Here is a 13,168-nt window from a genome sequence, read left to right on the forward strand (position 1 = left end):
AGATGGACGCACACAGGATGCCTCCACGGTGCATCCGGTCTGACAAAAGCGACGAGGCTGGATTTCAGCAGGAGCCCCCTGCTAGCAACCGAATTCGGCAGCCTGCTCAGACTCTTTCACGTGGGAATTATGGTCCAGGTCCACACCAGGCAAGGCTCCAATTGTCACCTATTAATCAGCAACTCCTAGCACCACAGAGAGGCAGAATCAGGTCACCACACAGGGAAATGATGTTGGCTATGTGATTCTGGCTCCCCAGGAGGAGAAGCTCGGTTCTGGAAGAACCAGTACTCGGTTTTCTTCCTTTAAATCTCCTTTAAAAGTGAACAGATTCCTGCAAAGCAAGGCTTTGTGAAAAGTCAGGGGGTCCGTGGCGGAGGGTGGAGGGTAGGGGCGGGGAGCGGAAGTGACTGGAAAAGACAATGGGGCTCCTGGTGCTGGTGAGGTCCTCTTTCCTGATTTGGGTGCTGCTTACACAGGTATGTTTGCTTTATGACAATTCACCGAGTGGTACAGTTATGATTTATGTGCTTTTGTGTGTATATGCTACAGGTCAGTTAGAAAATGTCATCTTTAAAAAGTGTCCCAGGCGTGCTCTCCTGGAGGAGAGGGGTCGTGTTTTTATCCACAGCTCTATCCCCTGCTTTGAGCACAGTGTCTGGCTCATAATAAGTCCTTAATAAATATTTGTTCAGTGAAAAACAGAGGACTGGCTTTCCTCTGGAATCCTGGCACAACCATTTGTCATCCTTCAGACGTGTTGGCTTCTGACCCGTGAGATGCTGCACCCACACAGTTCACGACGTCAGCTGGCGGCAACATCTCAGCATTCCTTTGGCAAGGAAACGCAATGGACAGGTGCCTGGCCTTTTGTGTTTTAGGTTCTCTTAAGCATAGGGTGGATTTCTAAGCCTGGGGAAACGATGCTAATAGCAAATGTAAATCATCCGGGACAAGAGCTCCATGGTGGAGAGAAAAACAAAGTTCAAGTACAAAAGCCAAGCTGCTCTTGGAAGAGCCGACGGAACGGCCCAGAGGTTCTCTCTTACCCACAGTGGGCGGAACAGCCAGACACCCTGATTTCCAGGGGACCCTGCTGCCAGGTGTTCCACGGTCATCACAGGACTTGTTTGTCCCTGTAGAAAAAGAATACTCTAAATTTCTTTTAAACAATCGCAAACTTACAGAAAGCTTGCAAGTTTGGGATAAAAACATTTCTGAACCATTTGAGAGTAAGTTGCCGACCTGACCGCCATCACCCCTGAACACTGCAGGGTGCCTTGCTCACAGCAAGGACTTTCTCCTGCGGAACCCGGTACAAGCATGAGAGTCAGGAAGTTAACAGACACTTCACTACCATCCAAACTTCAGTCCCCACTGTGGTTCCACCACCTGCCTCTTAATGCCCTTGCTTGTGGAGAGCTCCTGCTCAGAATTGGCGTTGCGTGTGGTATCACGCCTCTGCTGTCCTTCTGTCGGCGGCAGCATGTCTTCAGTTTCTTCTTGATTTTCAGGACCTTCTCACTTTCAAAGATTATAGGCCGGTTATTTAGTAGACTGTCCCTCAATAGGGGTTTCTCATGATTAGATTTGGGTTATTCAGTTTTGGCAGTGAAATCACAGGAGGAAGGCCGTGTTCCTCTCATTGCATCCTATCAGAGGCACAGATTTTAATTTGTCCCATGACTGCTCCTGTTCACTTTGATTACTTGATTAAGGCGATGTGGGCCTGGTTTCCCTGTTGTATAGTTACTTATAAGTATTTTGGGGGGAGGTAATTTGAAACTATGTAAATATCTCACTCATCATCAAATTTTCAATTTATTCACTTATTACTTAGATCTATTAACCATGTTAAGACACATGGTTTCTTTCCCATTTATTTAGTGGGTTATAGTGCATTGCTAGCATTCTTTCTTTAGATGCTCTAATTTAACGGTCCCTCAGTTTGGTCGGTGGACCCTTTGCAAGTTGGCCTCTGTGTCTTTTTGACACGTCTTCGTCATTCTTTGAGTACTTCTTTGTTCCCTGACCTAAGATACTCCAGGCTCCTCTTGTATTTGCCCTGCCGAAGCCAAGGAATGAGCCGTTTCTGCAAGGAGCAACACACACCCACGCACACATGCGCACACACATAATCTTTATTACTGTAACTAGCGTCATATGTGGAAAAGCAAGTTCACATCCATACCTCTGATTCTACTCCAACACCAACATCTCACGTTTCATGTTTGTAGCTTCCTTCTCTAACAATGAGAAACTTGGCTCCCATTAGCCTTAATATATTTGCTTATTTGATCTATCTCCTTGATCATAACTGGTCCACCTTCTCCACTGCCATCTCCTCCTCTGCATGGTCACCTTCTGCACCCTCACACCTGCTGGGGCTCCCACACCCTCCGCTGGGTTCCCCCCTGCGTCGCCTCTCCTCACCCTGCTTGGGCTCTGACATCCACGTGGAACCACCTCCAGTGGGCGCCCTCCTTACCTGCTCTGTCCCTGGCCACCTATGCTACCTGCCCTTCACACGGGTGGTCTCTGACACTCTGTGCTGGACCGCCTCTGTGTGTGGTTGCCTCCTCGCCCCATTGGGCTCTGACCCCCAGCATCGCTGCCTCCATGTGTGGACCCCTTCTAACCCCACCTGGCCTCCAACGCTCTACTCTGAGCCCCGGAGCTCCCTTCCCCCTCCCCGCTGCCAGTCTGGAAGCCCACCTTGGTCTGCCCCACCTAATGGCTTTAGGATTGAATTTTTCAGGAAAGAAAGGAAGGAGAAAGAAAAGGGGAGAGAATAGGGAGAAGGAGAAGTTTCTCTTAAATGTCGGCCCAGAAAGATACGTTCAGCATAACTGTTCTCAGAGCTTGTTAGACTCTACTTAGAGGATTCACCATATCTTTTGACTTATAACTGAGACAGAGATATCCTTTCAGACCAGTAAGGAGAAATATCTGATTCTTTTTATGATAGGACTCAGAAAAGTGTTTACACGTGAGTCTTATTACGATTTCAAGTGAGCCTGGCCAATCCACCTGGGCTGACGAGGCCTGGAGATGTGGGGAACAATCCAGCGAGAGCAGAAGACTCTGCGTTTACTTGGTAACTCCCAATCAGGAGAGTCACTGGAAACCAAGTGGCCGCCCTTCCTTCAACCAAAGGGGTCCTGATCACACCCAAGAACCTGTCTCACTGTTGTCGGGGACAGCGGTGGAGTGAGGAAGAGGGTGGGCTTCCTTTTCCTTTACCCCCAGGGCTGGCCGGGAGGGCATTCCAGCCGCACTGCCTTCCCATCACACCCGCACTCTCACCCCTGTTTTCCCCAGGCTCCTTCATCTTGTTCTATCTCAGAAAGACCCTACCCACTTGAAGGCACTCCCCAGGAGTTTGGGGCCAGCTTTTGGGCCTCTTTTCCTATTTGAGATGCTTGTCCCAGGGTCCCAAGACAAAACATTAGTTGCAATGTCATTGTCAACACTTCTCCCACAAGTCTTTCACGGCCAAGTCCTCCTGCAGGCTTGTGCTCGTAAGCCAGAGGAGCTCACTGTTCGCTGTACGCCTCCAAACATTTAAAGTAATTGGTAAGGTAATCCTGGTTTTAAAAGATTCAGAAATGGTATAAAAAGAAATCTAGTAATGAATAATAACAGCCATGGAAAAACACAGGTCGAAGAATAAGTTAACAGTAGTGACCTCATTAGGGCTTAGCAGTTTCTGTTTCTATAAACCTACACATACATAACAATGGGATTCCTAACCCTTTTTCTGGACTTCACTTAAGCTTTGCTATGCATCCTCCTGTGTCCCGCAAGTTTAGGTTGAGTCCATCCCCCTGGACTTGTTATATAGAGCTTACTCAGTTATAGTTAATTGGTCACACAACTGCTTATGTAATGGCTGTATTTTCTACTAGGCTTTTGGCTCCTTTGAGGGCATGAATTTTATCAGTCTTATTCACCACTCACAACCCCAATGCTTAGCACAGCACTTTGCACATAGAGCTTACAAAATATTTGTTGAATGAATGAATATTTTCTGAGCAATTATGATGATGTTATTGACCTCACATTATTTTATCCAGTATAACAACCAATTTTATAGATTGGGAGACAGGCTCTGAGAAATCAAGGAACTTGCTCAAGTATGCATGGATTTTAAAGGGTAGACCCTGCATTCAAACCCATTTAGAGAAAGAAGAACCTGCTGTGGTTAGAGCATAGGTTCTGATGCCAGCTGCCTGCAGGCAGGAGTTTCATAGGCTGTTATGAGGACTGAACAAGTTAATGAGGGCAAAGCACTCAGAATGGAGCTTGGCATAGAGTCGGCACTCGGGAAATGTCAGGGGTGAACGTCCTTTATGCCTCTCAACCTGTGTCCTTTCTACTTGGTCACGTTGCCTCCTCTCGTTAGTGAAGAGACTCTCTCATTAGCTAAACATCCTCCCCCCATTATCTAAAAGACTACTCAGAATTAATATAAATTAATATACCACTGTGGGCTACTATGCAAAAAATGATCAAAGCCTAGAGGCGGAGTGAGAAGATGGAAGGAGCCTGGTCCCTGAGTCACTGTGTGGAGGGCAGCTGCTCTACCCCACAAGGTGAGCACCCCCTACAAATTAACTTACGTTGGCTAAGTCTCTAAATTTGTGTGTTTGTTAGTTACAGCAGCTAGTGATACCCTGACCAATATAATCTTTTTTGCACAAACAGCTGGGTGGGTAAACTAGACGACAGTTGCTTTGCAGAAGTTATCATTTCTCTCTCTCTGTTTCTCTCTCTCCCTCACTCTCTCTCTTTGTCTTGGTTTTCTTTCTTCTGGAAATCACACTTGAATATTATTTAGATTTTGGAGGGAATAGAGAAAGAAAACAACAAGTCCTGTTTAAGCTTCCACATCCAAACGAGTCCTACACTAGCGTATTGGGATTTGCGTGGATGTTAATAAAGGGGGATTTTTTCCAGTTTGTCTGTTATTTCCTATGAGTATAGAAATTCTGGCACGAGGAAGGTGCTGGTCAGGGAAGGATTGGAAATTCTTGGGTCTCTATGAGTGATATGATCCTAGTAGCTCCAAAAATTCACCTCTCGCTCTTCAGGAAGAGAATTTATTGCCTTTTTATTCAAAAGAGGGAATTTAATATAAAAGCTTGCTGCTTTCTGTTTCAATTAACCTTACCTGTAAGAATCCTGGCTTTTGAAAAAATGGTGAGATGATCCTTCTCACAGGGTAAAAACCCAGATTAAGACCTGTGGAGCCTAAGACTTATTATCTCAAACCAGTGAAATACAAGAACTCATACTGAGCATGCATTACGTTTATAATTAGAGGAAAAAGCTGTTTTTGTAAAAACAAAACAACAGCAACAACAATAAGAACCAGCAGTGTGAGGCTTATTTTCAGAATGTTTTATGTCGGATATTATGAAAACCATCCCATTTCCCCTTTTCCACCTGTCTCTCTTGTTTAGGAATTAAGTGGAGGCATTTCCTGTAGGAGGAAACTTAACCACCTCTCCACCATTCCCCCCCGGCCCCCCCACATACCCCAGCTCTCGGTTCTTCCTTGTCTTCCCACGGCACCTTCTGTCACACAGACAGCTAACAAATACTGCTTTCCTCCTAAACGAGTCCCTTCTTAATGCAGAGAATTATTCTTTTTTTCAACATGGCACATGGTAGAAACTGAATGAGTACTTGTTACGTGATTAAATAAGTGGGCAACAATTTAATTCTGTACCACTTCTGCTGGGTGAGACGTTTTGGATTTGCAGATCCGGTTGTGCAAGGACACCGTTCAGCTCCTCAGGAAATAGCAGACCTGGAACTTTCCCTTTAGGGAGGGAAAGCAAGTTTCTGGGAGCCTTTCAAATGTTTCATGGGAATCCCACTTTTGGTTAAGGACACTTTTTTTGTTGTTGTTCATCATTCCATAGACCTCACGGACCAATTTACGGACCACATCTTTCCGGTGGTTCAACATGGTCTTGGCTACAGAAGGCTGAAATCCTGCTACGAATTGAGGCTTGTAGGAACTTAAAAGGAGAAGTGTCTCATGGGAAACCTGTCCTCTGGCATGCCTGAAGAGAGTCTTGGGCATCTGAAGACACCCACCCAGGACATCAAAATGAAATTAACAAGAAGGAGCCCCCAGGAGGGAGATGGGGTGCCCGAGACCCAAGTGAGTAGTCGATTGAGTCCAATGAGGGTGTAATAAGCTGTTTTATGTGGTTCTGGCAAATTCACCCTACACCCATAATTTTCTCTTAAGGTATCGTTAAAATCAAATGATTCCCTTATTTGGGGTATCCATTTACACTGTAATTATTTTGGTCTTTTGTAGTGACTTCTGTGGTTAAATTAGGCAATTCTTCTCCTGCCTGTGTAGATAATGTAATGACTTTTTAATCATTTGTTTTCTACCAGCCAAATTGTTTCCATGATCACATTAGAAATTCTTCTGTAGCGATTCCAGTGAAATTATGGAACTACTGGTGACAGCCATGCCAAGGAACTACAGGTTGCCTGCTGCTAAATTCAGCCAGTGAATATCAGAATACTGTCCATTTTCCTGGGAACCCAGAAAAGACCTAGTCATTTTGATCAGTGTGTGAATATCCTGACATTCACCATAGAAATCATAAAGAATACCATGTGGTTATGGTAGGTTTTTAAAAAATTGCATTTGTTGCTTTGTTCTGATTATAAAAGTAATACATTATTATTATAGAAAATTCAGAAATACACAAAAATACAATGAAGCCTATAAAAACACCTATAATGTTACCATTTACTTAAGAGCATTTCATATTTGATGGTATTTTCTTAGTTTTATCTATTTCTATTAGCTATCTGTCTATCTAATTTATCTATCCATCTACCCATCTACCTATCTATCTATCTATCTGTCTATCTATCCATCTATCCATCTATCTACCAACCTACTGTACCTATCTATCTATCCAAAATTGGAGCCATAACTTACTTGTAATTTTTTCTTTGAGGAAGATTGGCCCTGAGCTAACATCTGTGCACATCTTCCTCTATTTTATATGTGGGACAACCGCCACAGCATGGCTTGATAAGCAGTGTGTAAGTCTCTACCTGGGATCCTAACTGGCAAACCCCGGTGCTGCTGAAGCGGAATGTGTGAACTTAACTGCTATGCCACCGGGCCAGTCCCTTACTTATAATTTTTTAATCATATTTTTTCATTTAATATGTATGATAAGCATTTTTCCACGTCACTGAATATTCTTTGAAGTTATACCTTTTAATGGTTGTATAAGATTCCATTATATTCATTTGTTCTCTCAATATTTTCTGAGCTCCTACTATGAACAAGCACAGGATTTACTGTAATCTTTTTAGTTATTTCTGTATCATTTGAACATTTGGATTCTTTAAAAATACAAGGCACACCATAGCTCTCTGCTCCAAATGCCAGCAGGCCTTCCTATTTTGCTAGGAGTAAAAGCCAAGTCCTTTGAGGCCCTTCACGATGGCCCCCAACCCTGGCCTCTCCAGTCTCCGGTTCATCTCCCACTCCTCTCCCTGCTCAGGCCACTCTAGACACTCTGGACCCCCTACTGTCTCTCTAATTGCCAGGCGGGCTTGTGCTCCTGGACCTTTGCAGCAGCTGTTCCCTCTGCCTGGAATGCCCAAGGACCTGCCACCCAGAATCCTTCAAATCTTTGCTCAAGTGTCATCTTCTTAGTAAAGCAACCTGCTCCTCCTCATCTTGCCTCCCACCAGTTCTCCCTTGTCTTGCTCTGCTTTTCTTTTTTCACAGCATCTCTTACTTTCTCATGTACTATTTTATTTCAGTCATTTGCTAAGTTTACTGTTTGTTATCTATTCTTTCCACTATGATATAAATTTCACCAGGGTGGAGATTTTCTGTCAATTTTGTTCACTCATGTTTTGCAGGTGCCCCAAACACTACCTAGCACGTAGTAGATGCTCAATAAATATTTGTCCAATGAATAGATAAATGGTTTGCATTTTTGGACAATGCTGTATTGAATCTAAACCTTTGACTGAATCTCTTGTGATTTTCTAACATTGAGTCAAAAGAACAAATGTTGAGGCTCCCTGATATGTATCGTTCAGTTGCTTTTTAGAAAAGTTGTTCTGATTTACATTTTGGCAGCAGAATATAACGATGTACATCTCATTTCATTAACACATGCCTTAAGTATTATTTAAAAACTATCTTTCGAGGATGGCCTGGTGGCATAGTTGTTGGGTTTGTGCACTCCGCTTCAGCGGCCAGAGGTTCACAGGTTCAGATCCCAGGCATGGACCTACACAGCAATCATCAAGCCATGCTGTGGTGGTGTCCCACATACAAAATAGAGGAAGGCTGACATAGATGTTAGCTCAGAGACAATCTTCTTCACTAAAAAGAAAAAAATCTTTGCCAATCTGATTGACAAAAAATGCTACTCATTTAAAAAATTTACAATAAAAAGTTTTACAGCTATTTGATTACTAGTAAATTTGAAGATTTAAAAATCAGTTTATTAGTCATTGACATCTCTTCTGTTGGGATCACCTGCTCACATTCCTCATTGATTTTTCTGTTGTGACTATTAGGATTTCTTTTCATTTTTATTGGGAATAATCTGTGCAAACAAGAGAATATGTTTAGAGAAATAAAGTAAACTCTCTTCAACCCACCACCCAGCTTAAGAAATAGGACATCAATGATTCCTTTGAAACACCAGTGAGTGCCTCCTGATCCCATTCCTTAGCATCTTCATGAAGAAACCATTGCTTTTTCATGTGTCCCCAAATGGTATGTTATTTAGTTTTGTCTGTTTTTAAAATGGAGTCATACGGTGCGTAGTCTTCTGCACTTTGTGTTTCTAAAGCTCACCAATGTGTAGTGTGCACAGCTGACATTCATTTGTTTTTGCTGCTGTGTAGAACTCTCTCATGTGTGTAGACCGCCATTTATTGATCTAGTGTCCTGTCAATGGACACTTGGGTTGTTTTTCTCTTTGGCATTATAAACAACAGTGCTACAAACATTCTTGCTCATATTCCTGAGGTATTACATGCAGAATCAGAATTCAAAATATAATAAAATCTTAGATCTGACCAAAACACACACTTACACACTCACACTCACATCCTCCCCTCAGTCTTTCTGTCACTGACTTTACCCTTAGCATGTGCAGCCTTGTGCTATTACTCAAAGAAAAGAAGATTATTGAGGTATAATTTACTTATCATGAAAGTCACCCATTGTAAGTGCATGATTCAATGATTTTTTTAGTGAGTTTACTGAATTGTGCAACCATCTCCAAAGCCTAGTCTTGAAACAGACCCATTCCCCCAATAAGGCCCCTCATGTCCATCGGCAGTTAATCCCTTCTTCCTAACCCCCAGGCCCAACCATTAATCCGCTTTCTGTCTCTATAGATTTGCCTTTTCTGGATATTTTATATAAATGGAGTCACAAAAAATGTGAGCTTTTGTGTCTGGCTTCTCTCACTTAGCACGAAGTTCATCCACGTTGTAGCATGTATTTCATTCAGCATTTCATTCATTTTTACTGCTGAGTAGAGTTCCACTGTTCAGATATACCACATTCTGTTTATCACTCACCAGTTGATGGACATTTGGGCTGTTTCCACTTTTTGGCTATTATGAATAATGCTGCTATGAGCATTCATGTACAAGTCTTGTGTAAACATATGTTTCAGTTTCTCTTGGGTTTACACAAAAGATTGCTGCATCATATGGTAAGTCTATATCTAACTTCTTAAGAAACTGTCAAACTGTTTCCACATCAGCTGTGCCATTTTGCATTCCCTGTGATTGACTTCCTCATGTGAGTTCATCTCCCTCCTTAGGCTGTAGGCTTCTTGCAGACAGCAATCTTGTCTGTAGCCCCGTGTAATCCTAACACTCAGCATAGAATAGGTTTGTGACCATTAATGATGATTGCTGTAGTGGGCTGAATAGTGGCTCCAAAGATTTATGCATGTCATAATTGCTGGAACCTGTGAATATTACCTTATATGGCGCAAGAAGTGATTAAGGATCTTGAGAGGAGTAGCTCATCCTGGACTATCCAGATGGGCCCTAAATGCTGTCACAAGTATCGTTATAAGAGGATAGAGACAGAGAGAGATTGTACACAGACACACAGAGGAGCAGGCCATGTGCGCACGGGGCAGAGAGAGAAGTGGCCACCAGCCAAGGAACGCTGGGAGCTACCAGGAGGCAGAAGAGGCAAAGAACACATTCCTCCCTAGACCTTCTAGAGGGAGGATAGGCCTGACAACACCTGATTTCAGCTCGGTGAAACAGATTTTGGATTTCTGGCCTCCAGGACTGGAGAATAAATTTCTGTTGCTTTAAGCCACCGGTTCATGGCAATTTGTTAAGCAGCCACGGGAAACTAATACAATTGCTTCAAATGGCAGCTGAATAGAGCAAGAGCAAAACCTGGAACACAGAATATCTGGACCCAGGAGACAGAGAGATTTCCAATTCCTTTGGGGTGAGCCTTTCTTATGAATGAAATGCATTCCTTTACTCCTCGAGTCATTCATTTTCAACCAGTGAAGTTCAGTGGCTCTATCTGACGGCCCTTATGCTGTATTTTTCTTTCCGTCCGGAAAGAAATTACATGTCTGCCATTGCTTCACATGCTTTATTTTCTGTTGTATCCAAACAAATGTTATAGCTTATAATCATCAGGAGTGCAAGATTCTGGTACCAGACTGCCTGTGTTCAAATACTAACTCTGCCACTAATAGTGTGTGGCTCTGGGCCTGTCACTGAAGCTTTTTGTGCGTCAGGCCCCTCATCTGTGTAATGGAGATAATAAGTGCACCTGCCTCATAAGATTTCTGTGAGGATGAAACAGTAAACGTTGAACAACTGGCTCTCTTGATGGGCAGCACTTGCCAATTTCTGTGGTGTAAGTACTCCCTCCATGCACAAGGTCAGGCCATCAAAGCTGCGTCACTGAATGTGGAGCTGGCGAGAGATGCGTTGCAGCACAGCGTGTCACGATATTTCCTCTAATACAGATACAATAGATGTCAATGACCTCAAGAATGTAGATAATTGTAAAATGTAGTAAAATAATTAAGAGATTAGTTTTCAGTGTTTGCTAAACTTTTTAAAAATAATTTAATTAATTGTATTTATACAGTTTAATTTTTAATAATGGTTGGGTTTAACAACTGGTCCACACGTTTCCAAAAAATTCAACAATTGACATTTTCCCATGAGTTGGTATAAACTAACTCGGCTCATTTGAGTTAATGTTTATAAACAACAGAAAGCCTGCACACCAGCAAAGGTAGATAAAAATATTAGCTAATTACTATTGCTGCTACTATTGATTTGACTAGTGAGCTCTATAAAGGCTGAAATTAGGTATTTTTCCTTGTCCTAGAAAAGCTCAGGCACTAACATCGGATCTTGTATTGTCCTCAGCGATGATGACTTGCTTTTAGAAGAGACCCGAATTTAAGGGCCTGAGCACCCAAGAACAGCGCTGACTTGGTAGCAAAATGAAGGCAATGGTAGCCTCTCCATCTCTTTATCAGCGTGCTTGATGCACTCAGCCCACTTTGGGCTTGGGAATAAGGAGTAAACAGGACCCGTGGAGGGGATGGGTAGGGGACGTCTAGTTTAAGATGCACCGCTTTGGGGATCTTCAGCAAGAACCACCAGTGAGAGAGCAGCCGAGTTGCAGCCTGGGGCTCTTCGTTCCCTGTCTGCTGTCGTTCCTGGTACGGTAGCCTCCCTCTTAGTCTTTAAAAGAGGCGGATTGGCAGCAGTTAGCTCAGGGCCAATCTTCCTCAAAAAAAAAAAAAAGAATATTAAAGTTGAACAATACTTAAGAAGCAATGTGGAGAGCAAGAATTGATGAATCACCATAAACACAGGCCAAAGGCCGTGGACTGAAAGAAGAGCTTTACATAGGTAATTCATAGGGGCTCCCTAAACGTTGGACGTTAGTTAAATACCTAGAAAATTAACTCATTATAATCCATTTATCCCCTTGCTGATGAAATTAATTCCATAAATTGTTAACATAGCTAAAGTTTAAAAGTACTTACAATAATTAAAGCGTTTTCTATTACTCCTTTAAATGAGTAAAACTGAATATAATGGATCAATTTATTCTGGAATACATAGGGGGAAAATAAACAAATTACCTAAAACCAACTGATTTAAACTGGAAGGTCTCTGTGTTGTAAGTTACGAGTTTCAGTTTCCCTGAATTAGCTTCAAACAGATAGGATAACATAAAAATTCTGAAGGAAAAAGGGAGTAGTGAAGACCCAACTTCAGAGACTTCAGCCGTCCTAGGGCTGTGCTCCAGGAAGCGTGCCGTGTGGAGTTTTATTCCTGGGAAATGCTTTCGGGAAAAGAGTTGGGGGAAGGCTGCGTATCAGTCCCTTCTTGGAGACTACGATGCATGGCAGCAAAGTAAACGCTCTGGGCCGCGCTACTGTGGAGACAACTCCGTAATTTAGTGTCGCTCCCCGTCTCTTAGACTTACTGGACCCCGGGACCCTCTTTCCATATAACTCCTATTCACATCTTGAGCAACTACTGTTCTCCGGAACACGGTTTTGGAATCCCCACACGAGGGTTAGGTATTATTGCTCCCAAATGTTTTCGGATCTTCAGCAAACCCCAGCCTCAGTTTCTCCTTCGAATTAATAACCCCTTTGCAGAGACACTCTGAACCAAAATTTCCACACAAAGGTTCTCTAAAGACTTTGCAATGCTGCTTCCGTGTTGGGCTAACGTTCATTACTGGAGGGCCGCCTAATTGGTTCTCCTACTTCTCTGTTCTGCCAGACTGTCAATAACGCACCTCTGTGGGATGTTGATTTTGGGTTGGCACGCATGTAAAAACGTGGACATGTAGCAAAGCCAAGGAAGTTACAACTTGCTTCAATTTCAACCTGATGGTCTATTTCAAAGGCCACTTTTTCCTCTAAAGGCACAAGCACCATAGTAATTTCCTTTAGTACATTTTTAGCCACTTCCGTTGAGACGAGTTGTTATGGAATAACCTGGATTCAGATCATCATTTCAAGTGTGGCTTAAATGTGGAGCCAGGATGGCTGCAGCCGAAAGGCTCACCTCGGCTCGTTACTCTGAAGCTGCCTTCTCAGCCTGGTTTTGG

The sequence above is a fragment of the Equus przewalskii genome, chromosome 5, assembly GCF_037783145.1.
Source record: "Equus przewalskii isolate Varuska chromosome 5, EquPr2, whole genome shotgun sequence".
Classification (NCBI taxonomy): Eukaryota; Metazoa; Chordata; class Mammalia; order Perissodactyla; family Equidae; genus Equus; species Equus przewalskii.